The sequence below is a fragment of the Panthera onca genome, chromosome F2 (genome assembly GCF_046562875.1).
Source record: "Panthera onca isolate mPanOnc1 chromosome F2, mPanOnc1 haplotype 2, whole genome shotgun sequence".
Classification (NCBI taxonomy): domain Eukaryota; kingdom Metazoa; phylum Chordata; class Mammalia; order Carnivora; family Felidae; genus Panthera; species Panthera onca.
The window spans coordinates 2,354,189-2,379,611 of record NC_138356.1 but is presented as its reverse complement, the minus strand read 5'-3'; the positions used below and the strand labels follow the sequence as shown (position 1 = coordinate 2,379,611).

The 25,423-nt window shown below is 36.3% G+C and overlaps 1 pseudogene; it reads right to left on the bottom strand.

Moving 5' to 3' along the window:
* Positions 1–4,038: 4,038 nt before the first annotated feature.
* LOC132664873 (protein DBF4 homolog A pseudogene) lies at positions 4,039–5,851 on the bottom strand (annotated as a pseudogene).
* Between the last annotated feature and the right edge of the window lie 19,572 nt (positions 5,852–25,423).

Below are 25,423 nucleotides of genomic sequence, written 5' to 3'. Positions count from 1 at the left end.
CACAATTTAAAGATGGACAGAGAATCTGGATAGACATCTTTTCCTAAGAAGACACACAGATGGCCAACAGGCACATGAAAAGATGTTCACTGTCACTAATAATTAGGGAAAGGAAAATCAAAATCCCAATGCAACATTACCTTACAGGTGTTAGAACTGCTATTATCAAAAAGATAAAAAAAACACAAGAGTTGGTGAGGGTGTAGAGAAAATGGAACCCCCTTGGTGGGATTGGTGGAAATGTGAAACCATTATGGAAGACAGTGCAAAATTGCTTCACAAAATAGAAAAAGACAAATATTGTACCATCCACCATTTTCGTGTCTGATTGCTTATCCAAAGGATATGAAAATACTAATTAAAAAATTGTATGCACCCCTATCCTTTGTTGCAGCATTATTTATAATAGCCAAAATTTGGAAAACAACTCAGGTGTTTTGATGAATGACATATGAAGAGGACGTGGTATATTCGACAGAATACTACTGAGTCACAAAGACGAATGAGATGTTGCCATTTGCAACAACATGTACGCACCTTGAAGGTACTATGCCAAGTGAACTTAAGTCAGACAGGGAATGACAATACCACACTATTTCACTCACATTTGGAATCTAAACACAAAACAAAAGAAAAGAACAAATAGTACAAAAACACACTTACAGAAACGGAGACAGATTGCTGGAAACTAGAGAAGGGGGTGGGAGTGGATTAAAAATGGGTGAAGTGAGTCAATTCTATGGTGATGGATAATAATTCGATTTTTGGTGGTGGTGATCACTTTGTAGTGTATACAGATGTCATATGTGGTACGTCTGAAACTTGTATGATGCTATATACCAATTTTATGTTCATAACAAAACAAAACTTACAAAATAATGGTTATGACTAAAAGGAACGAAGCAATAGACCTTACATAGTAAATCGGAAGAGGAATCAACAAAGAAAAAATCAACATACATCTGTTGTAATTTATGCGTAAAACTGTCTTGAGAAGTTTTGTTAAATTCGCTTTTATCTTATCAATAGTTAGAAAAGCAAAAATAGATGAAAACAGATAAAATAAAATACCCACTTCAGGCAAACATCAAGTCAAATGATATTATCTACATAATCAAGATTTTTCTAACATTAATGAATTTAATGAATTTGGGATATATGTCACAAAGAAAATCACATAATTTTAGAAGCAGAAGAAAGCCTAGGTCAGATCAAGTCCAATTTTGTTTCTTTAATGATGGGGAAACCCATTTCCAAAGAATGAAATGAAAGTGACAGAGACGCCCAAGGCTGGTGCTGCTCTTTGGACAATTCCGCAAACCCACAATTCCAGAATCATAAAATTACCAACTTTAAAGCATACGGATTATTTTGCTCCTCTAGGCAAATGATGTTATATGAAGTCACACCTTTGACTCACTAAAGTGCAGAGATTTTTAAAAACTCTGTTTAAAGCTTCACATTTGAAGCATTACGAAACATAACTTTAAAGGTGGCATTTTGTAATTGTAGAAGTTACCTTCTTGAAGGTCTTTTAAGTCTTATATTTAAGAATATCTTTTGGGGCACCTGGGTGGCTCGGTCAGTTGGGCGACCGACTTCCGCTCAGGTCAGGATCTGTTGGTCTGTGAGTTCGAGCCCCCCGTGGGGCTCTGCGCGGACAGCTCGGAGCCTGGAGGCTCCTTCGGCTTCTGTGTCTCCCCCTTCTCTCTGCCCCTCCCCTGCTCACGCTCTGTGTCTCTCTGTCTCTCAATAATAAATAAATGTTAAAGAAAATAAAAATAAATAAAAATATGGTTTGTTTGTCGTAGGTTAGTCATACCCCCTCACTCGGGTGGAAAAGAGTGAGGTGAGAATTTCATGCCGTAAAAAAAGGTCTGATTAATAACCAGGTTTTTATTCTATGACCATCACTTTTATTTTTGTGTTTTAAAAATGTTTATGCCTTTATTTTTGAAAGAGAGAGAGAGAGACAAAGGGAGAGAGAATTTGTGAGTCAGGGAGGGGCAGAGAGACAGAATCCCAAGCAAGCCCTGAACAGTCAGCACAGAGTCTGACGCGGGGCTCGAACCCACAAGCTGTGAGATCATGACCTAAGCAAAATTAATAGGTGCTCAGCAGACTGAGCCACACAGACAGCCCTATGACCATTATTTTTAAGTGATGGCATGTGATAGAAGAATTAGCAGCTTACTTTAAAAACATCTACCTCATTCGTGACTCTGTAAACAACATACATCAATAAACGTAGCTAGTAAAGACCCATCCGATAATGATGAGAATAAAAGCATAGTAACATTAGGTTAATTTCTGAAAGTGTCCAAGTTTACATTGTTATGGAAATGGAATGAAATCATTTGAGGATGGTACATTTGAGGAATATTCACTTTAAAAAGTTTTATTATGCATAAAATGATTTAAAAATTGTTACTAAGTCTAATGGGAAAGAGATGGTTTACAACTTAACTTTGGGACTTTCGTCCGACCTGTTAGACTCGTTTGCTTTATCTTGCACAAAAGTTATGCTCTTTTTCATGTATCTTTTGTTCGCCCCCTGGAAAGCAGAATCAATTCCCACTTCCATCAACTTAAAATTGGTTCCGATGTCAAAACAGATAATGTCACATCTAAACGGGAAGGTATAAACATATTACTCACATCATGGGACACTCTGTGGAGAACATAGTGATACCCAAGCTCATCAAAACTGGCTTGAGTGAAGACAGGTGCTAGGAGCTCTCCTCTTACAGTGAGGGCTGGACTGACCCTTAGGATTCCCAAGCACAATATGCATTATTTGTAGTTTCTATTCAGCATCGAGGGAAGGAGCTCTTGGGCTTTCTAATCCGTCTGATGAGTTATGGGGCAAAAGGGAACTGGGTAGAAATGGGGCTTGAAACTGTCAATAGTCAAAGCATCAAACACAGAGTTAGATTCTGTCTTGCATCTTGTATGCTATATATTTTACTCTCCACTGGCTAGATGTTTTTGGTCTGTCTTCCAATCCACTGTTTTGTTCTTCATTAGTGCCAGATTTCTGCTTAATTGCTTGTATATTCAGTCTCACAAGTAATTATAGTTAAAAATTGTTTTCTAAAATATTTAGTGCTGTCATTGGAAGATTTGTCCAATGTATTGTCCAAAGTATTTCATTCATAGCACTTTTGGATTTAAAGGTCATGTGACATTTCCATAGAAGCTTCTCCCTTAGGAAAACACAGGGTGGTTGTCCCACTTTGCCTGTAAAATATGCTAGGCTTTCCTAATTCTCAGGTATTTATTAGCAATCCTCATTGACTAAGAGACCTCAATGTATATTCTCCTGTTTAGATGCCATCAGTTCTAGAAGTGACTTTTGCTCTCGGTTTTATCTTTTTGTATTTCTCTATGTGTTGAGGCTCCAGGTTAAAACAGGGACTATTTATTGAGGACTCTTAATCTCCCAAAACTTGTGTGTGCGTTAGTTACACTAAATACAAGAAAAATACTGTCAGTTGGAAACACAATACATGTGGCTCCATAGCAGCTTCAGTTCAGCCAAGGTTAGTAATAATCTTTTCTCTTGATGCATGTGAGGAGGCCATGTATCAATGTATGACTGCAATCCATTTTCTCATTAGTATAATAACTACAAAAAAAGTTATTGCAAATGCCTCAAAACATAACAGAAAAGTTAAAGTAAATTATAACTAAAGAAAAATGGAAGACAGGAACTTGTCTTTGAGTGCATTTATTCACTTGTCAACTGGAAAAATATCTATAAAGTCGACATATTGACTGATAGAATTATCTCAATGGTAGTTTCCTGATTTGTTTTCACTTCTAAAATTTATTTATTTATTTATTTATTTTTAAATATTTATTTGTTTTTGAGAGAGAGAGAGCACAAGCGAGGGAGGGGCAGAGAGACAGAGGGAGACAGAGATCCAAAGCAGGCCTCCAGGCTCTGGGGCTTGAATTTATGAACCACAAGATCATGAGCTGAGCCAAAGTCAGATGCTTAACCAACTGAGCCACCCAAGTGCCCCGATTTATTTTTTAAGTGTAAAACTCAGTAAATGTAGAAGTTGAAGGCGAAGAGAAAAACACTGACAATAAATTATTTAAATTTTCCTCTTTCCAAATATCTAAACCGTCCCATGTACCACTGTTTCCAGTATAGCTTGTGAAACCCAAAACTTCTGACTTCCGTTCACTAGTCTGAAATAAGTCCAGTAGAGATCGCACTGGTGAGGTGCCAATTCTCTTTCCTTCTTGTATACCGAGAAGTTCCGTTCTTTCCTTATCTAATACCACAGTTGGTTACATATTTTTTAATTTATTCCTAGTGTTTTAACTTTCTGATGAATCTTACCAAAAGGTAAACTATCCATATTCCCAATTGTCACATTCATTGGGCTCCTCAGGAGGGCTTTGGGATGGAGTCTTTGCCGGAACTGTTAGGTGATCCTGTGAACTGTTCATTGCTAACAGATCAGGATCGTGACCAAAGGATGAAGACCCTTTTCCTTCAGATCCTTTGCTGGGAAAAGCACAGTATCTGACTTCTTCTTTGGTTGAGATGCAGTGTTATCTGTATTGACATTAGAAACTTGTACATACACCTGTAGCCTCCATGGACGGTGATCTATCGTTAATTCTTCTAAGTCATTTTCATTTATTATTAACTTATGTCCAGAAATGTCAAGAGTACATCCCTATTTATTTTTATGTGGGCATAGATGTGTAAAATTTAGTTTTATGCCATTTTCAGCAGGGTTTAACATGTACCATTTACTAGCCATTTTCTCATCAAATCCTCTCAATTCACTTGAAGGGTCAAGGATGCATTCTGAAATAAACACAAACTTTTATTCAGGTTCCTGGGTTTCTTTGTACATGAAACTCTGCCCAATTCCCTGTACATTATTTTCTCTGAAGTCTTTCTGAGAAATATGTTGCAATTCCAGCTTTTCTTTTGGTTCAGACTTTTTCAGGATAGTTGCAATAACAGGAGAAAAGGATTTCTATAAAACAGTGTGTTTTATTATTTTCCTTTTGGTTATGTCCCTTTCATATTCCACAAAGTGAAAAATTAACTTAGATACAGTATCATCAACAACTTGACAGAGATTGCTCTGGGCAGTTTCTGGGTTGCTCACTTAGAAGATGAGTTTTGAGATCTTCAAATTTCTGCAAGCAATATTCACCGTATCTTTTTTCTTCTTCTCTTTCAATTGGAGTTGAATTGGGATGCCACCATATTTATTGCCATCTGCTTGGGTTTTTTAGTTTAAACTAAGCAATCAGCTTTTGGATGCTGGAGGGCTTATCTACATCAAATAGACTGGAATGCTTCTGAATAATTTATAAAAGGCATATTGGTCAACTGAAGACAAAATGGTCTATAAAGTTGGCTTGTATTTTCCATCTTCACAAAAGGTTTTTTGAGTCTACCTGTTCTTGCTTTCTGGGTGCCAATACCTACTCTTTTTCCCATAAATATGAGGAATTTTTACTCCCCATGATATGGCATTAGATAGTACAGTATAGGAAGGAATAACATCATGGTCCTTGATAGCTGTTTCAACCAATGCTTTTCCTCTGCTCAAACGTGCTGAGTCTAGAGACCTAAAAGAATTTCCATCACGGCTGGGACGAGGTGAAGTGGTTTGTGCAGTATGGACTTGGTACAGAAGAAATTCTTAACGACGTTTGTGCAAATTTAGCTTCTTTTTTTATTTGAAGTAACATAACTGATATCTTTGCTGGGAAATTCGTCACTGCCCTCTCAGCTACCAGACACCAGCTATAGTGACAGAAGGTAAGTCAGTCTAAAATGCTTTACCCAAAGTGGCTTATATTTGGATTTTTAGAAAGTGCTTATGTTGCTGTGCTCTGATTTTTAAAAAAAGATTGTTTTTCAATCAGTTTGTTTCCAACATTATTAATTTATGTAATGATGCAGACTACAATCAGGAATTTAACTTGAACAGATATGTTTAAATATTGCTTCTCCCGTAATATCTCTAAGTTGAATGTTACCTAGTTTATTTTATTTCTTCTCTATTTTCACGTGCCATAAGCCATTGGTACTTCTTCAGAAAAAAGAAAAAAAAATCAATTATATAACTTTAAAGGAATTAGCACTTTCATATGGTTGTTTCCATTGAATTCAAATTTCTTATACTGTAAATCATGTTAATTAAATAATTTATATATGATTTGAAATCAAATACACAATTGACGCTTTTGGAATCTCTGTCTCTGAGATTCTCTTTTTCGTGTATACCTTACCCTTCTAACGGCAAAATTAAGTAACTCTCCAAAGGAAAGCTCTAGTAATGATCTCTTCCTTAATTTAGAAGTTAGGCTGGAGTTAATTAAACCTTCATCACATATTGTCTAATTTATAATAGTTTTGTAATATAAAAGGAAACTGCAGAGTAAGTAATCTAGCAAATCTATTCATTACTAACTCATCTTGCCTTAAACAAGGTGTTTGATTATTGTAATTTGATTTTCATACAGAAAGAGCATGAAACATAGCTATAGGTATGTCTAGTCATATATTCATGGTTTTATTCTAAAAGAAATTGCAGGCCCCCTTGCTGAAATCTGACAGAAATAAGCCAATTATAAGGTTCAGATGTAAAATGTAGATATTGCATCTCTGCGAGACTCCTCACTGTGGTACTCAGTCACTGACATTAAGCAATCTGTCATTTTCCTCAATCATCAAAATCCCATCTGCAGGTGACAGTTGCTGTCAGAGAAGGCTAGAAACAGCTGCTCCCTAATTATGAGGAATATGAATAGAGGGATGTAAGAAAGTCCAAGCCGGATAATTCTTGAGGCTGGCAAAAATGATTGCTATGGTAGAATGCAACAGCAAAGGAAAATTTGGGGGAGTATTTCTTACAGAGGCTCACCTACACGCGAAGAATCTGCTGGTCATGCCCCCTATAGGGGTGTATTTAAATGCTCTTCTAAATGTTAGGTACACATAAGCAGGTTGCAAGAGCTTTGATTTAAGAATGTTCACTTAACTAGAAATGAATGGTCTCCAAGAACAAGTTTCAGAAAGTTTTCTTCCTCTGGATTATCCATTTGTTTAATTTAAAAACAAAGATTTGAGCACACTTCCTTTCGACACAGCAATGGCCACTAATGGATCCCATTGCCTGTAACTAATGAAAAAGAATTTTGGCAAGGCATTTCCTTCTTAATCTATAATTTGCCTTTTCACTATCTCTTTCAAAATAGAAATGGGCTTTCCGCAAAGTGTGTTTAACTCTTACACAATACTAGTTGGAATGGAAAATAGAACTGGTACTTCCAATGAAAGAGAATTTGTCATTAAAAAATTAGATATATTACATAATATATATTATACATAACTTTACCTTTGGCTCAGCATTCTAAGAAATTATAGTGAAGATAAAATTCCAAAAAATCAATAAACAATGTATACATAATAATCTTCTTCTTCTTCTTCTTCTTCTTCTTCTTCTTCTTCTTCTTCTTCTCCTTTTTTAAAATTTACATCCAAGTTAGTTAGCATATGGTGTAGTAATGATTTCAGGAGTAGAATCTAGTAATTCATCCCCTATGTATAACACCAAGTGCCCATCCCAACAAGTGTCTTCCTTAATGCCTCTTGCCCTTTAGCCTATCCCACCACAAACAACCCCTCCAGCAACCCCCTGTTTGTTCTCTATGTTCAATAGTCTTTTATGTTTTGTACCCCTCCTTGTATATATATATATATATATATATATATATATATATATATATATTTGCTTCCCTTTCTTATGTTCTTCTGTTATGTATCTTAAATTCTACATATGAATGAAGTCATATGATATTTGTCTTTCACTGACTAATTTCGCTCAGCATAATCCCCTCCAGTTCCATCCACGTTGTTGCAAATGGCAAGATGCCATTCTTTTTGATTGCCTAGTAATGTTCCATTGCATATATATACCACATCTTCTTTATCCGTTTATCTGTCGATGGACATTTGGGCTCTTTCCATACATTGGCTATTGTTGATAGTGCTGCTATAAACTTGGGATGCCCTTCAAAAGGGCACACCTACATCCTTTGGATACATACCTAGTATTGCAATTGCTGGGTCGTAGGGTAGTTCTATTTTTAATTTTTTGAGGAACATCCATACTATTCTCCAGAGTGGCTGCACCAGTTTGCATTCCCACCAGCAGTGCAAAAGGGTTCCTTTCTCTCTGCATGCTTGCCAACATCTGTCGTTGCCCGACTTGTTAATTTTAGCCATTCTGACTGATATGAGGTGGTATCTCGTTGTGATTTTGATTTGTATTTCCCTGATGATGAGTGATGTTGAGCATATTTTCATGTGTCTGTTAGCCATTTGGATGTCTTCTTTGAAAAAAGTGTCTATTCACGTCTTTTGCCTATTTCTTTACAGGATTTTGTTTTTGAGTGTTGAGCTTGATAAGTTCTTTATAAATTTTGGATGCTAATCCTTTATCTGATATGTCATTTGCAAATATCGTCTCCCATTTCATTGGCTGCTGTTTAGTTTTGCTGATTGTTTCCTTCGCTGTGTAGAAGGTTTTTATCTTGATGAGGTCTCAAAAGTTCATTTTTGCTTTAGTTTCCCTTGCCTCCAGAGATGTGTTAACTAAGAAGTTGCTACGGCCAGGGTCAAACAGGGTTTTGCCTGCTTTCCCCTCTAGGATTTTATGGTTTCCTGTCTCACATTTAGGTCTTTCATTCATTTTGAATTTAGTTTTGTGTCTGGTGTAAGAAAGTGGTCCAGGTTCATTCTTCTGCATGTCGCTGTCCAGTTTTCCCAGCACCATTTGCTAAAGAGACTATCTTTATTCCACTAGATGTTCTTTCCTGCTTTGTCAAAGATTAGTTTGCACTACATTTGTGGGTCCATTTCTGGGTTCTCTACTCTGTTCCATTGATCTGAGTGTCTGTTTTTATTCCAGTACCATACTGTGTTTATGATTACAGCTTTGTAGTACAGCTTGAAGTCCGGGATTGTGATGCCTCCAGCTTTAGTTTTCTTTTTGAGGATTGTTTTGGCCATTCAGAGTCTTTTGTGGTTCCATACAAATTTTAGGATTGTTTATTCTAGTTCTGTGAAGAACGATGGTGTTATTTTGATAAGGATTACATAGAATATGTAGATTGCTTTGGGTACTATTGACATTTTAGCAATGTGTGTTCTTCCTATCCAGGAGCATGGAATATTTTTCCATTTTTTGTGTCTTTTTCAATTTCTTTCATAAGCTGTCTATACTTTTCAGTGTATATATATTTTTCACCTCTTTGGTTAAGTTTATTCCTAGGTATTTTATGGTTTTTGGTGCAACTGTAAATGGGATCAATACCTTGACTTCTCTTTCTGGTTCTTCGTTATTGGTGTGTAGAAATGCAACCAATTTCTGTGCATTGATTTTATATCCTGTGACTTTGCTGAATTCATGGATCATTTCTAGGAAATTTTTTGGTGGAGCTTTTTGGGTTTTCCATATACAGTATCATGTCATCTGCAAAAAATAAAAGTTTGACTTCTTCCTTGCTGATTTGGATACCTTTTATTTCTTTGTGTTGTCTGATTGCTGAGGCTAGGACTTTCAGGACTATGTTGAATAACAGTGGTGAAACTGAACATCCTCTCATGTTCCTGATGTTAGGAGGGAAGCACTCTGTTTACACCCATTGAGGATGATATTAGCGGCAGGTCTTTCATATATGGCTTTTATGATATTGAGGTATGATTCTTCTATTCCTACTTTCTTGAGAGTTTTTTATCAAGAAAGAATACCGTATTTTGTCAAATGCTTTCTCTGCATCTGTTAAGAGGATCATGTCGTTCTTGTCCTTTCTTTTATTCATGTGATGTATCACGTTGATTGATTTGTGGATATTGAACCAGCCCTGAATCCCAGGTATAAATCCCTCTTAATCGTGGTGAATAGTTCTTTTAATGTATTGTTGCATCTGGTTGGCTATTATCTTGTTGAAAATTTTTGCATCCATGTTCATCAGGGAAATTGGTCTATGGTTTTCCTTTTTAGTGGGGTCTTTGTCAGGTTTTGGAATCAAGGTAATGTTGGCCTCATCAAATGAGTTTGGAAGTTTTCCTTCCATTTCTATTTTTTGGACCAGTTTCAAAAGAATAGGTCCTAACTCTTCTTTAAATGTTTGGTGTGATTCCACATGGAAAGCCACCTGGACCTGGACTCTTGTTTTTTGGGAGATTTTGATTACTGATTCAATTTCTTTACTGGTTATGGGTCTGTGGAAATTTTTTATTTCTTCCTGTTTCCGTTTTGGTAGCTTATATGTTTCTAGGAATTTGTCCATTTCCTCCAGATTTCCCAAATTAGAGGCATATAGTTGCTCATAATATTCTCTTTTTATTGTTTGTATTTCTGCTATGTTTGTTGTGATCTTTCCTCTTTCATTCTTGATTTTATTTATTTGGGTCCTTTCCTTTTTCTTTTTGGTCATACTGGCTAGATTATTTTATCTCTGCAAAAAGGGATTCTATGCTTTTTTCAAGTATAGGATTCTTATTATCATGATTCTAAATTCGAGTTGAGACATCTTGCTTCTATCATTGTTGATTAAGTTCTTGGCTGTCATTTCTTCCTTCTTTTTTGGGGGGGTGAATTCCTTCAGTTTGTCATTTTGGAGGAATAAAAATAATTAATAAAAAATCAAAATCAAAAAATTAAAAACAACACAAACAATCAAATAAAGGAAGCTAGATCCTAGATGTGTTTTGGTATGGTTGTTGAAAAAAGCTTGATAGAATGAGAAAAAACAGAAAAAAAAAGAAAAGAAAACATATAAAAATTAAAAAGTGAATACAATAAAATAGAATAAAATGAAATGAAGTAAAATAGGATAAAAAATCTATAAAAAATTGAAAGAATATAGTAAAAATTTAAGAATTGGTAAAAATGGAAAATAAAAATAAAAGTTTTCTTCTTCTGTATCCAACAATAAGGAAAGAAAAAGAAAAATAAATAGATGGACCAGTAAGCAGAATGAAATCTTTATGAAATTACATACAGTTTCTCCTAGAAGTCAAACTATGAAGAATTTTATAGTCCACACACTAACCAGGAGAGATTTCCACTAGGTGGCAATGCTTGGCTTACTGGGGTGGATTATTGTGGCGCGTGGGCACATGTATGGACATGTGTGGGAGGGGTGAAAATGGGATCACACAGCGTCCTAGTCTCTAGCACCAGAACTCTGTGCTCTCACCAGCGACAATCAAGCACCCCTCCTTTGTCTCTGGCTTCTGACCATTCCCTGCTTCTACACTGTTGTGTCCAAGCTGTCTGCCTGCCAGGGGACACCTCCTTGCTGAATTTTCATCACAGATGGAGCTGTGATTCCAAATCCCTCACTTCTGAGGGCCCCGTGACATCGATTTACTCTGACCCGTTGGGAGAGGGTCTCCCTGAGCAATGGCTGGGTTTTGGTTTGTCCCTGGGAATGCTCCTGTGATTGCCCAGCTACAGAGGCTATCAGATTGTGGCCGGGTGAGAGCTTGCCCCAGAAAGAGTTCATGTGATTGCATAGTGGCAGTGGTTCAGCGATTATAGCAAAACACAACACACACTGATGCCAATCACCACACCCTGGCGTCTTTGTTCCAATACCAGCAATTGTCTGTCCTCTGAGGCCTGCTGGGACCTTTGCCTATGGGGAGGCCATATGACCTCTACCAAATGCCCTCTTAGCAGGGGAATCACTTCTCCCCATGTCGCCCATGGACCCCTTGGACCTTGCTGCCTGCTCCTGGGGATTTGCCCTTCCCACCAAAGCACTGCCAGGTGTTGAGCTCCTGAATTTCTGGCTCTGGTCTCCCCTGTCTATAGAGTCCTAATGGTATTGAAACCTTCTCCTTCTTCTTTCTTCCTTTCTTGTTCAGTCACTTCCACTTTTTCTCTTTCCCTCCAGGTACTTTTGGGGAGAGTGCTTTTCCTGTACTCTCCCTTCTGTCTCCCTCCTCTCCACAAAAACATTTCCCTACCCTTTGTGGCTTCTCTCTCCCCCAGTTTACCTCTCCATGCATGTACCTGCCAAGTTCTGTGGCTCAAGTTATGCAGATTGTTGTGTTAATCCTCAGATCAGTTTTCTAGGTGTGCAAAAGGGTTTGGTGCTGATCTAGCTGCATTTCAAGGACGAGAGAGGCACAGAACTTCCATGCTGCTCTGCCATCATGTCCCCTCTCCCGCATAATACTATTCTTAAACTCAATTTTAAAGGATAAAGATCAGAAGGAATTTAAATGTCCATTAATAATTAATAAATTATGATATAGCCATACAATGTTGTACACAATGCTCTATGGACTATTATGGCAAAATCTCCATGAGTCATTATTAGATTTAAAAAATAAGATTAAAGATATCCACATAATTTGAATATTATTGTTTTGAATACCTAAGAAGGGAGAAACGTAAACATATGTATTCACACACACATATACATGTATGTATGTGTGTGTGTGTGTGTGTGTGTATATATATATATATTTCAAGTTTATTTCAGATGACTTTATTAACAAGTGACTATGTTGAATTTTCCTTCCAAGTAACTAGGATAGTTTGGAAGGACATGCATATCAGTGCAGGAAAACTGGTGAACCTGAATTACATGACTGGGCAGGATATCAAGCTCTCTTGTGAATTATCTTCTCTTTTATCTTGAAATTTTTAATTATTTTATTTGAGTATAGTTGACACAAAGTGTTACATTAGTTTCAGGTATACGACATACTGATTCAACAAGTTTATGCATTGTGCTATGTTCTCCATAAGTGTAGCCACCTTCTGTCCTCCTACATTGGTATTATAGCATCGTTGACAATGCTGTGCCTTTTATTCCCATGGCTTATTCATTCTGTGACCAGAAGCTTGTATCTCCCTCTCCCTTCACTCATTTTTCTCTATCTCCACCACCTTGCCTCTGGAAGCCTTCAGTTTGCTCTCTGTATTTATAGGACTGATTCTGCTTTTTATTTATTCATTTGTTTAGATTCCACTTATGAGTGAAATAATATGGTATTTTTTCCTTCTCAGTCTGACTTATTTCACTTAGCATAATACCCTGTAGTTCCACCTGTGTTGTCTCAGTAAGCATGACCTCTTTTTATGGCTGCATAATATTCTACTGCATATATATATGGCATCTTCCTTATCCATTGATGGACCCTGAAGTTGTTTGCATATTTTGGCTATCGTAAATAATTCTGCAGTAAACATAGAGGTTCATATATCTTTTCAAATTATGTTTTCATTTTCTTGGGGTAAATATTCACTTATATTTTAAAAATGGTTATTTATACCTCCTTCTGTGATAGAATAACTGTACTAGAATTTCCCTGCAACTGAAAGTGAACTAACAAAACATACAAAGCATCGATTTTTAGACCTTACAAAATTAGAAGCACAGGACTATTTCTCAGAGCAAGGAAATCCATGAGTTGAGGCCAGTATATTCTTTGGATCTCTGCATAGATAAAATTTCCTGGAGTTGAAACAATGAACAGACGTGGAACACAAGGAGGTTGTCATGATCCAACTGTACTGACGAGACAGAAATCATAAGTAGGGGCTCTGACACCTGGGTCTATTGGGGAAGTTCACTAGAGAAAGACTTTAGCTGGGAGAGGGAAAGATGGAATTCTCTATTAGCATTCCACTAGGATCCTTGGCTGTGTCTTATTTGTCATACAGGTGCAGCAGCTTGGGTTGACAACAGAATGAAAATGGTAGAGATTGTGCACGCTAGGAAACACAGGAGTTTCAGACGAGCCAGAGTGGCAAAATCTTACCACGTATCTGAAATATTCAAATAAGACAGTAGAATGGCTACACTGAAGACGAAGAAATGTACTAAAATAAGGATTCTTGAAGGCTGTAAGACATTCTAAAACCATGTCTCAACAAGATCATTTTAATCTGCAAGTAAACCAAAATGGGGGGGGGGGGATATTCATAAAACACATATTTGATCTTCAATCTGTCTCCAAAATAACAATGTTCACAAATATTTAGAAAACAAATTAAATTTAAAATAGGAAAAAAACAATAAAAATGTGCAAAGATGTGAAGAGAAACCTCACAGAAGATATACGAGCAGACAAAATACCCTTGAAAAAAATGCTCACCTTCCTTAGAGATCAGATAAATGAAAAGTAATCACATCACTTTCACTAGCATGGTTAACATTAAAAGTCTGGATCATTGAAAACTTTTTTGAGGACTTTGAACGACTGACGTTATTAAAATTGTTGACTGGAGTGTAAATGGTATTTGGTAGCTTTTTTGGTAATCCCAAGCATACGCCACCCCAGGAACTAGCAACTTAGGAACTCTGCTACTTGAACGGATCGAAAGACAACGAAAGCACGTGTCCTCAAAAAGATGTGGGCAAGATTGCTCATGGCATTTTGTTCAGAATCACTTCCAACTGGAACCTCCTTGTTGGTCAATATGTATTCTGGATTGAATTGTATCCCCAAAGTTGGTTGAAGCCCTAACCCCCAATGTGCCTGTACTTGTAGATAGGGCCAAAAAGGAGGTAGTTAGGGAAATATGGTCATTATGTGAGTGGGGCTTTTTCCTAAGATGATTAATATCCATATAAGAAAAGGCACCAGAGGTGTCACTCTCTCTGCCATGTGAGAAAACAGTGAAAAAGCACCCGCCTGCAAGCCGGAAAGAAGGTCTACCAAGAGCTCACTATACTGTCCACTCCGATCTTGGACTTCCAGCCTCCAGAATTCTGAGAAAATAAATTCCTGCTGTGTAGGCCACCTAATCTACAGTGCTGTGTTACAGCCCCTGGGCCAATACAAGATGTAGAAAGAAAAATAAACTGTTATAAATAAATAAAGAAGACAAAAATGTTTAAACGCATCTATAGGTAATGCAGGCATCAGCATAGTCTAATGTCAACGACGTCACATTGAGTAAAATCAACCAAACATTAAAGATGTTGTGCAACAGAATTTCAGTTTCATTAATTTCTACAGGGACAGAGGCCAGCCTGGTGATTGAGACGAACGAGGGTGGGTGATTGACAATAAAGGAGAAATTTCTGGGATGATGAAATCCCTGTCTTCATTGGAGGACTAGTTACATGGGTAACCTTTTTAGCAAATTTGGATTTCTATGAAGCTACATAATTTTCATGGGTCAAAGAAAGACAATCCTAAATTTTAAAGCTGGAGGAGACTTCAGACTTAATCTGGCCGCTTCTTTATTTTAATGAAGCAAAAGCAATGATTTCCCATCGTGTTTTACTGGCTAAGTCAGAACAATTATCAAAAATTTTTTTTGATTGCAGGGTAGTATTGTTTGTTTTTATTAGATTTTATTTGTTTTTACTTTGTTGTCTTTGATAGAGGACATTTTACATATTTTTAATAGTCTCCTGCAACACCGTAAATAAAATAGTAAAATTTCTGGTTACTAAAAAAATCTGAAAATAAGAAAATAAAGTTATTTCTTTATTGCACTGTCATTCAGAGTATGTTGTCTTATTTACTGTCTATATGAGTTTGAACAGGTTGTGCTATTTATCAGTGACTTGTTTCTTTTATTTACTTTTTAAATTGTCATCTGCAAAATGAGGAGAAAGGCCATACTCCCTTAACGGGTTGATTTTGAAAATTACATGAGATAAAACATTTAAATCTTATCAAATGATACTTGACATATTATAAGCACTCAGTAAATGATAAATAATAATGAAATACATAACTATTTGTGTATTTTGGATGTCTGTGCCAATTCTAATTTTTGTAATTCTCTCAATCATAAAAAAATGATAAAGCATCCTTTCATTCAAATAAAAAAAAAAACTAACTCAGAGTTATGGAAAGAGTATTTTCTCTAGAGTAGAAACAAAAACAAAAACAAAAAACCAGTTTATCAAATTATCCAGAAAAATTCAATTGTTGAATGGAAAAATATTTTGCAATGCCTAACGTATTAGCAAACCCACAAACGGTAGGTTTCTTCTCATTCGTTTGTGTTTTTTTTTTCCAACCACAAACAAATGAAAGATAGTACTTACATGATAACATAAATATGGCAGCAGAAATACAAGTGAAAAAAAAAAGAAATTTGCCAAAAGACACATACTGGAACAGCCTCTAAAAGAAATCTTCTCAGTTGCACATTAGAAGACCACAAGGTGAAGGGATCTCGCCTCCTTCTGTCTCCCCTTCCTCACGCAATTTTTTATGGCCAGCAACGGGAATAATCTATATCTGTGATAGTCCAACAAAAATGTGCTCAGTAGATCAGGGATGAAAAGCCAGGAGAAAAATAAGGAAAACTGAGGAGTAAAAAAATTGATATAAATTATTCAAAATGCTAATTTTTGCATAATATGAAAACTTTAATTTCAAAGTAATCTCAGCATTTGTTTAGATATAAATACAACGGGTATTTATTGAGTGTCTCCCAACAACACTGGAAAGTAAGCATTTATAGATGAAGATATTGAAATTCAGAAAAGCTTAACAAATTGCTCTAAATTGCACACTTGGTATTTACAAAGCCAGGGCTAGAATTTTAATTGACTGACATAAAAAATAGTGACGGGTAACAACACAGTCATTAAAATTCCAACGCCTAAACAATCATTGCATCATTGTTAAATCTGCAGAGATGTAAAATCAATGAAATAAACATACACCTCCTGGATGGAGTCAGTTTCACTTACTATAATAATAGTTTGAAGCTTAGCTTACCGATTTAGCCAGTATTGTTATTTACCTTGACAACAGTTGTTATTTTGTGTAATTATTGCTGAGCTCTATAGTTTATTATTATTATTTTTTGTTTACAGCTGCAATCCAGTAAACATTTCTGAATGGCTTTAGAGTAGAGCAGTGGCTAAACTGTTTTGAAGAAAGAGAACTTTCATCATTGGTAAAGTCTGCAAATAGATCAAATGGTTTAAGGACTTGTTCAGATGATATATTTGTTTGATCTCTTGCAAAAGAGCTCCCATCAGGGGTCATATTTACTGATGAATTTTCCTTTGAGTGAGAAGTCAGTTATAAAGACAAGACAAGGCCGCTTTTATTTATTGTATGTGGTGGTGATGGAAGAGCGGGCATATTTGTAATTTATATCTCAAGACGGAACTACCACACGTCCTATGCTTCCACACCTCGATCCTACTGGTTGTGTCTGAGCTCTGGCAGGGAAAGAGTCTATTTATACACGTGGAGACTGGACGATAGAACAGCAAATGTGGAGGCATGCCGGGAAGGCCCGTGGCCGACCTAGTCTGCAAAGATGCTCTGCAGTGAGCGTGGAGAGATAACACTGGATTGGACCTGAGAGCCACGTGGATGTGCTCACAACCACATTCCAGTGCTAGGGATACGAAGCAAAGAGAGAGCGTCTCTTGGGTTTTTCTTTTTTTCTTTTCTTTCTTGCTTTCCTTTTTTTTTTTTTTTTTTTTTTGTAATTGGCACTAGATTGTGTTGCCCTTGACTTAAATGACAAAGGCTGATTGTGGGAGAAAACACAACATATTGCTTTAGACTTATCAAAGTTGGGGTTGTCTGTTCCTTGACCGTCTGGGTATTGTCTTCCCAATGCTCAAATCCCTTGCTTTTATAAGCACCCTAACATTGGTCAGGTCCCTTCTTACCTGTCGCAGCTCATAGCTCTTATGACTTCTGTCTCTAAGACGCAGCCCAGACTCACTCTAGCCAGAAACTCCTGTGTCTTGCTACCATTTATTCTTTCAGTGTTGGATATGATCCATTTTTAGCCAATGGACCTTGAGAAAACTTTTAATGAGGGTTTATGGGGAGTGAAACTTTTTTGTCTGTCTGAAAAAGCTACCAAAAGCAACTCTGGATGAAGAAAAGTGTTATAAGAACTCCTCATGTTATTTAGTTAAATTCTGTCAGAGGAGGACTCTTTATGTCTTTACCATCTCATGATATATTAACAAGAACTAAAAGAACAGGCTCAATGCCTCTCATGTAAACTATCTGAAAACTGTCAATATCAGCAAATGAGTGTCTACCAAAGGCATCTTCCTCTCCGTAACACAAAACCCTTCATTTGTCCAAGAAGCACATTTGTCTGCTGGCAGACTGGGAACCTGCCCAAAAGTCATCAAAATAGGACAAGACAAAGTCAAGTTGCAAAGACCTTAGCGCTTTTACACTGCTGTGCAAGAGAATAAATGCAAAATTTTCTCCCCAAAGACAAAGTAGAAAGCCAAGGTAATTGCTACCATTCATCTTGTGACCATAAGAGGAAGCCGGTCTTAAGAAGAAAAGCTGAGTGAGAGATGGAAAGAAATTGGTCTCTATGTCACTGTTGAACTGCTGAATCAAACCAACCCTGAAGCTGTTCCTAAGTCTGATGTGTAGTCCTTTATTGCCTAAGCCATCTGGAGTTGATGTTTCTGCAATTTACAAGAAAATAAAGCCTATTAAGCATATACAAAAGAAGATATCATGCAGACGATTGGAGATATATATATATATATATATATATATATATATATATATATATAGCCTAGAACCACTTAGGGGAGAAGCATAAGATGTTATAGTTACTCACTGTGAACTGACTCCAGCATGAAAGTCACGGGCTTGAAGAAGGATGCCAAGAGACATACGTGGACAGCAGGACGCTCTTCTCTAATCAGTATGGGAGACTCATTTTGCTGCTTCCAAAGGCTACACAGTCCCCAAACCCACTGGCAAGTTAGTGGACAGAACAATTAGTTTGGGATTGGAACCCTTTATAGAAATGTGGCTAAAAATAAGTTACGAAGATGTTCTTAATTATCTTTTTTTTTAATTGGGAAATTTAGCATACTGGCATTTATCTGTCTGAGGGGTCATTATTATGGTTGCAGACATATTTTATGCTTACTATTATTCAACCATAGTTCCACCAGAAGTTGGACAAGTACCCTATTTTATGCAATCTGAATGAAACCCACTGTTTCTCGTACCTTGCACCTTCTCCTCTGTCATACTGTTAGTCATGATTAAAAGGATTAATTGCTCAAATGAGAAAACGTAATGTTCCTCACATTATTTTAGCCACCAGGGTATCTCCACTTCACTTCCTGGATTTCCCAGGAGATCCGTCTCTTCTTCTCCATTTCCCTTACCCCTCTGTCTATTTTCCTACGCAGGGGTTTTTCTGGTGTTTTCATTTCCCATCCTACTTTTTAGATGATCACCAGGATGATTATTCTAATTTATGTGATCCTTCTGCCTTAAAATATAAATGTCACTTTTATCACTTGCCATGTGAAATCTAACTTTCTCAGAACTGAAAAAAAAATCATGCACGCACCCTAACTTAACAGGATGAGGTGAGGTCACAAAATTGTATTTCAGGCATAAGAATACCTTCTGGGTAACAGATGCAGGAATGCTTTCAAAAACCTTTTATCTGCAACGGTGACAGCATTCATTAACAACACTTCCCCTGACACTTCCTTGCTGAGCAATCTTCTACAGTTACTCTGCAAGACCTTGTCCAGGTGTGCTGTCCTCTGTGCAGGGGTGTCTCCTCTTGCTCCCTACAAACAAGAGAGATAAAGTGTTTTCTAGAGAAAACCTTACCAGAAATGCTAAAGGGAGTTCTTCAGGCTGAAACAAAAGAACGTAAGTCAGGAAGAGGAAAACATACACAAATATAAAAATCACTGGTAAGGTAAATACAGAGGTAACTTCAGAATACTCGAATGTAGCAATGGCGAGGGTTCAATCACTCATAACTCTACTATGAACATTAAAAGGCAAATGTATTAAAAATAGCTATAAAGATAATAAATTGTTAATGGATACTAATGTAGAAAGAAAGCGTGATTTCAAAACTATAAAATACGTGTGGGGAAGGTAACAACGTACAGCTTTCATACGTGTTTGAAGCTAACTTGTTATAGCTTAGAATAGACTGTTATAAGATGTCTTATATAAGCCTCTTGTTAACCACAAAGCAAAAACATATAGTCTATACAAAAACATAAAGAGAAATGAATCAAAGCATGCCATTATGGAAAATCATGACATCACAGAGGAAGACAGCAAGAGAAGTACAGGGAGACAAAGAGATTAGAAAAAAAAAAAGACAAAATGGTAGTAGAAATTCAGACTTATCAGTAATGAATGTAAATGAAAATAGGCTAAATTCTCCAGTAAAACACATACAGTGGCTGAATGAAACCCATCTACATGCTGTCTAGACACATCATCTTAAAGGACAAACATAGATTAAAAATGATGTGATGGAAAAAGACACTCCATATAAATGGAAACCAAAAGAAAGCAGGGACAGCTGTACTTATGTCAGACAAAATAGACTTTATAATTTTGTTGCTGTTGTTTATTTATGTTTGAGAGCCAGAGAGAGAGGGAGAGAGAGAGAGAGCGGAGAGAGACTGAGACACAGAATCCGAAGTAGGCTCTAGGCTCCGAGCTGTCAGCACAGAGCCCAACCTGGGACCCGAACCTACAGGCTGCAGGATCATGACCTGAGCCAACACCAAACACTTAACCGACTGGGCCACCCAGGCATCGCAGACAAATAGACTTTAAGCCAAAACAGTAATGAGAGACCAAGAAGTTCATCATACATTGGTAAAGAAGTCAATCCATCAAGGGGATGTAACATTAGTAAATATTTATGCAACCAACATGGAAGTAACTAAATATATAAAAGAAATATTCATAGATCTGGACAGAGAAAATAGACTGTAGTACAATGATATTAGAAGACTTAACTACCCCTTTTAAACAACAGATAGTCAGAAAATCGGTAAAAATTGGACTTAAACTATACATTGGACTAGATGGACCAAATAGACATTTACAAAATATTCCATCCAACAGGAGAAGAATAGATGTTTTTCTTTTTAAAGAAAATTTTAATATTTATTTATTTTGAGACAGAGAGAGAGAGAGAGAGAGAGAGCAAGTGGGGGAGGGGCAGAGGGAAAAAGAGAGAGAATCCCAAGCAGGCTGTGCACTGTCAGAGCAGAGTCCATCACGGGGTTTTATCCCACAAACTGTGAGTTCATGACCTGAGCCAATATCAAAAGTGGGATGTTTGACTGAGCCACCTAGGCTCCCCAAGAATACACATTTTTCTTAAACATAAATGGAACATTCTCCAGGTGAGATCCTATGTTAGGCCACACACACACACACACACACACACACACACACACAGAGTCTAAGAAGTTTAAGTAGATTGAAGTCATATAAGCATCTTTTCCAATTACAATGGTATAAAACCAGAATCAATTGTAAAGGGAAAACTGGAAATTCAAAATTATGTGGATATTAAAAGCATGTTCTTAAACAACCGAGTCAAAGAATCCAAAGAAAAAAATCAAAAAGTATCTTGAGACAAATAAATATGAAAATGCAAAGTATCAATACTTATGTAGCAAACTGAGGTTTAAAATGATAAACACCTATATTGAGGAAAAGGATCTCCAATACACAACTTATTTTTCAAGAAGTTAGAAAAAAATAAAAAATTAAGCCCAATATTATTAAAATGAAGGAAATAACAAATATCAGAGCAGAAGTAAAGGAAAGAGAGATCAGAAACAATAAAAAACAATCGGTGAAACTAAGAGCTGTTTTCTTTTTTAATTTTAGAAAAAAATTTAATATTTATTTATTTTTGAGAGAGACAGAGTGTGAATGGGGGAGGGGCAGAGAGAGGGAAACAGAATCTGAAGCAGGCTCTAGGTTTTGAGTAATCAGCACAGAGCCTAATGCAGGACTCGAACTCATGAACTGTGAGATCATGACCTGAGCCAAAGTCGGACACTTAACCAACTGAGCCACCCAGGCGTCCCAAGAGCTGTTTTTATTAAATAAACAAAATAGACAAATCTTTAGCTAGACTTACCAAGAAAAAAAAAGAGAACTTAATAAATAAAATCAAAAATGAAAGAGGAGCTAAAAAGACTGACATCGCACAAATGGAAAGGGTAGTAAGAGACTCTTATGTGTCAATAATTGGGTGTTAACAAAATGTACAACCGAGAAGAGATGGGCAAATTCTTAGGAACGTAAAGTGTACCAAGATTGAATCATGAGGAAATAGAAAATCTGAACAGAGTAATTAATAGTAAGAAAATTGAATCAGTAATTAAAAAGTTCAAGTCCAGATGCCTTCAACTGGTGAATTCTACCAGTCATTTAAAGAAGAAAGATACCAATCCTTCTTAAGCTCTTCAAAATTATAAATAAATACAAGAGTTGAGAATACTTCCAAGCACTTTTTTTTGAGGCCAAATACAAATTCCTAAGTATACTTAGGAATAAATTTAACTAGAGAGGTAAAAGATGTGTACACTGAGAAATATAGATATTGATGAAAGAGGTTGACCCAGTAATCGGAAATATATTTCACACTCATGGATTGGAAGAATTAATATTGTTAAAATATCCATATTGCCCAAAGTGATATAGAGATTCAGTGGAATACCTATGAAAATTATGATGGCATATTCAACAGAAATTTTTAAGAAATTCTAAAATTTGTATGGAAACACAAAAGACCCAAATAACCAAAACAATCTTAAGAAAAAACCAAGTTGGAAGCATCACCACTCTCTGATTTAAAGCCATATTACAAAGCTATAATAATATAGTGATCAAAATAGTAAGGTATTGGCATAAAAACAGGCACAGATATTAATGGAACAGAATAGAGAGTAGAGACATAAACCCACACATATATGGTTAATTAATTTATGACAAGAGAGTCAAGAATATACAATAAGAAGATGATAGTTTCTTTAATAAACTGTGCTGGGAAGACATGTAAATGAATGAAAGTGGATCATTATCTTACTTCTTATGCAAAACGACTTCTAGATTAAACTTCTAGATTAATCTAGAACACTTTTAGATTAAAATACAAGGAGAAAGTTCCTTGACATTGATCTTAATAATGATTTTTGGGGGGTTATTTCACAGCAAAAGCAAAGGCAGAAAAAGCAAAAATAAACAGGTGGGACTACATTGAACTAAAGAGCTGCACAGCAAAAGAAACCATCAACAAAATGAAAAGACAACCTAAGGAATAGGAGGAAATATGTACAAATCATATCTGATAAGGGGTTAATGGGGAAATATAAAAGATCTTATACAACTCGATAGCAAAAAAATTAAAAAAAAAAAGTCTCACCAAAAATGGACAGAGAAACTAAATGAACATCTTCCAAAGAACACATACAAATGACGAACAGGTACATGAAAAGGTGCTCAACGTCATCAGGGAAATGTAAATCATAACCCCAGTGAGGTATCACCTCACACCTATTAGAATAGCTATCATCCAAAGGACAGGAGAGAGCAAGTGTTGGCGATGATGTGGAGAAGGGGGAACCCTTGTGCCCTGTTGGTGGGAATGTCAATTAGTACGGCCACTATGAAAACAGTACGGAGGCTCTCCTAAAACAATAAGAAAATTAATACATGATTCAGTAATCCCACTTTTGGGTACGTATCCAAAGAAAATGAAAGAAGGGTATGGAAAACATCTTCACCTCCATGTTTGTTGCAGTATTATTCACAACAGGCAACATATGGAAACCATCCTAAACTCCAACAACAGATTGGCTAAAGAGATAGATAGATAGATAGATAGATAGATAGATAGATAGATGATAGATAGATAGATAGACAGAGAAATATTATTCATTCAGAATTAAAGAAGGAAAATTTTCCATTTGCAACATGGTTGTACTCTTATTGAACCATACTAAGTGAAATAAGTCAGAAAGACAAATACTATATGATCTCAATTATATGTGGATTCTAAAACTTAACTCATAAAAGGACTAAAATGGAGGTTTTCAGGGGCTGGAAATTGAGGAATACTGGGAGTTATTTACAGGGAACAACCTTCCTATTACAAGATGAATAAGTTCTGGGGTTTTAATGCACAGAATGCTGATTTTACTTAACTATACTCTGTTATATACTTGAAAATTGCTAAAAGAGTAAATCTTAAATATTTTCAGCATGAAAAAGAAATGCTTATTATGTAACATGGTCATGGGGTTGGCAAACACTGTTTGTGTATCAGATGAGTAGCTTGTACATCTTAAGCCCAGGCAATATCATATGTCACATATACTTCAATGAAGCTAGGAAAAAGATAATAATAATTTACAAAGGAAAGATAAATCCTTATTTGTTTACAAAAATAAAATAATTATTAATTTTAAAATGTTCATTTTGGGACGCCCGGGTGGCTGTCAGTTGAGGGACCCACTTTTGATTTTGGCTGTGGTCATGATCCCAGGGTCACGGGATGGAGTCCTGTTTTGGGCTCCATGCTGGGCTGCTTGGGATTCTCTCTCTCTCCCTCTCTCTGCCCCTCTCCTCTGCTTGTACTCTCTCTCTAAAAATAAAATTAAAATATTTTTCATTTTGCTGGAATTAGATAAAAGCAAATTTAAAAAGTGAGCTTTTTTTTTTAAAAAAAGATAAAATTATAAGAGCTATGTAAGAAAAGTGAAGATTGTTATAGACGTTCCCTGTGCTTTTTCATTCAAAGTCTTTCCCCTTAGAATGGAATGTCTGTGAAAACTCAGGTCATATCTATTTTATTTATTTCTGAATCTTGAGAATTTTGCAAATAGTAAGGCTTTAATTAATAAAAATTAAAACTAATTAATTGAATAAGTGTTGACATGTCTACTAAATTAATATATGCTACTCAGCATCTTTTAGGCTTCACGGCAATTATCTGAAGATTCCCATTCAACAATTGTTTGCGATCACCCTTTTTAAACTGAGATAAAATTGACAAATAATTTTGTGTAAGTTTAAGGTGTACACAAATTGATTTCATACACGTCTGTTTTGCAACATGATTACCAACATATTGTTAAATAGATCGCCATCATGTCACATGATTACCAAGAATTACTGTATTAGCTCTTTTACAGTAGATAACACAGTATTGTTAACTATAATCACAATGTTGTGCATTAGATCCTCAGAGCTTATTCATCTTCTAAAAGCAAGTTTGTATCTTTTTTTTAAGTTTATTTATTTTGAGAGAGAGAGAGAGAGAGAGTGCTAGCAGGGAAGGGGCGGAGAGAGAGGGAGACAGAAAATCTGAAGCAGGCTCCATTCTGTCAGCACGGAGCCTGATGTGGGGTTGAACTCACGAACTGTGAGAACATGACCTGAGCTGAAATCCAGAGTCAGATGCTTGACCAGCTGAGCCAACCAGGTGCCCCTCAAGTTTGTATCTTTGGCCAATATTTCCCCAATACCCCAGTCACAAAATTTTTGGTAACTACCATTCTACTCTTTGTTTCTATCAGACTGTCTTTGCGGATTCCGCATGTAAGTGAGATAATACAGTATTTG